The 2,033-nt window shown below is 57.2% G+C and overlaps 1 pseudogene; it reads right to left on the bottom strand.

The window, feature by feature from the left end:
• Positions 1-216: 216 nt before the first annotated feature.
• Positions 217-1,668, bottom strand: LOC149345511 (uncharacterized; annotated as a pseudogene).
• Between the last annotated feature and the right edge of the window lie 365 nt (positions 1,669-2,033).

Here is a 2,033-nt window from a genome sequence, read left to right as displayed (position 1 = left end):
CGATAACTCAATTTGAGCACGGGCGCAGTCAATAACAGCGTGATGTGTGGAAAGGAAGTCCCAACCAAGGATGACGTCGTGAGATGAGCGGTGCGAGGACGATGAACTCGATTGTATTGGGGACGTTCGCGATAAGCAGGCGGGCGGTGCAAGCGGCTAATGGTCGAATGTCCTGAGCGCTGGCGGTGCGGAGAGAAACGGCAGGAAGAGGCGTCGTCACTTTTTTGAGTCTGCGACAGAGGGTGTGGCTAAGAACAGAAACGGCTGCGCCAGTGGCAACAAGTGCTTCGACGGCGACTCCCTCAACGAACACGATGATGATGTTGGCGGGCACGGATACAGGTCTTGAGCGAGTCGCTGGCGGCGCAGTTCTTGCCTCCGGAACTGCGGCCGTTCGTTTTCCGCTTGCGGAGCGGGTGGGCGGCGGAGCATCGGAGAGCGGGAACGTCGGCCAGGGGACGCCGAGCGGTGAGAGTGGAAACGGTAGCTAGACGAAGACGGATCGGGAGGCGGCTCATGTGACACAGGCGAGGAGGTCTGGGATAGATCGTAAGTCGGCTTACGCCTATAAATATACGGACGATAGTCGCGACTGCGGCACAAGCGAGCCACGTGGCCAGCGACTCCGCAGGCGTAGCAAATAGGGCGGTTGTCTTGCGTACGCCAGGGGTTGAGAGGCTGCGGCTGTGGTCTTGGGCGGGCAACCGGACGATAAGCGGTAGGCGCACGTCGCTGCGGCTCTAACAGGTGATGGGAAGGCCCGTAGGCAGGCGCAGCAGGCGAAGGCCGCGGTCGCGCCACAGCATCCGCGTAAGTTAATGGAGCCGTGATCAGTGGCTGCTGAGGAGGTGGAGGAGGAGAGGGCAGTACCTCGGCGACCTGCTCCTGTATGACACGCTAGATGTTGGGAGTGAGCGGCGGCGCAGGAGTAGGTAGGCTGGTCGACAAGCACAGCTGGCGGGCGACTTCCTCACGGACGAACTGCTTAATGTGCTGGAGGAGCGACTGATGGTCCAGAGCACCGTCCTGGGAAAGAGTCAAGCTGGAAATATTTGCCTCTTGAAAGCCGGCTCGGCGGGTCGAAAGGCGCTGTTTGCGCAGCTCATCGAAGCTTTGGCAGTGGCCTATCACGTCGGAAACAGATTGGGGATTTTTGGCCACGAGCATCTGGAAGGCGTCATCATCAATTCCTTTCATAATATTTTTTATCTTGTCGGCCTCACTCATGGAAGCGTTGATGCGCTTACAAAGGTCGACGACATCTTCGATGTAACTTGTAAAATTTTCGCCGCTTTGTTGTGCCCGGCTGCGCAAGCGTTGCTCGGCACGGAGCTTACGCACAGCGGGACGGCCAAAGACCTCCGTGAGGCTAGTTTTAAGATCCGCCCAGCTGGAGATGTCCGCCTCGTGGTTGCGGAACTATAGATTGGCAACGTCGCTCAAATAAAATATAACGTTGGTAAGCTTGACGCTGTCGTCCCACTTGTTAGAAGCGCTTACGCGTTCATAGGAGGCCAACCAGTCCTCCACATCGGTGTCATCCGTGCCGCTAAAGATCGTAGGGTCGCGCTGACGGACGGCACCAGAACAGATGACAGCAGGGCCAGCAGGCTGGACAGGTTGGGCCGGGGGGTCGGGCACCGTGGTAGAGCCTTGAAGCCTGGACATCGTGGCGTATCCCGATGGGGAGAGCAGACAGCACCTCCACCAAGTGTAGTGTAGTGTAGTCTTCGAAGGCGCTGCGTCGCGAACGGCTAGCGGTACGCCTCGGTTCAGTCCTGAGGCAGCGATCAGTCCCAGCGGCAGCGATCAGAGCACACGCATGAGCATCGGCGCCGTTGTCTTCGTCCTCTTCTTCCTTACGCCAGCCGCCCAAGGTTCGGGAGCCGAACGCCTGTCTTACAACATTAATTCTAGGTGGTGATCTGAACACTGACATGTTACAAAATAGCAGGGTTAAATTAGAACTAGAATCATTATTAAGCTCTCACTCTTGTCAAAACTTTATAACGTCTCCTACACGAATAACTGCA

The sequence above is a fragment of the Amblyomma mixtum genome, chromosome 4, assembly GCF_055824585.1.
Source record: "Amblyomma mixtum isolate Tamu chromosome 4, ASM5582458v1, whole genome shotgun sequence".
NCBI lineage: Eukaryota > Metazoa > Arthropoda > Arachnida > Ixodida > Ixodidae > Amblyomma > Amblyomma mixtum.
The sequence above is the reverse complement of the archived record's forward strand: the minus strand, read 5'-3'. Positions and strand labels throughout refer to the sequence as shown.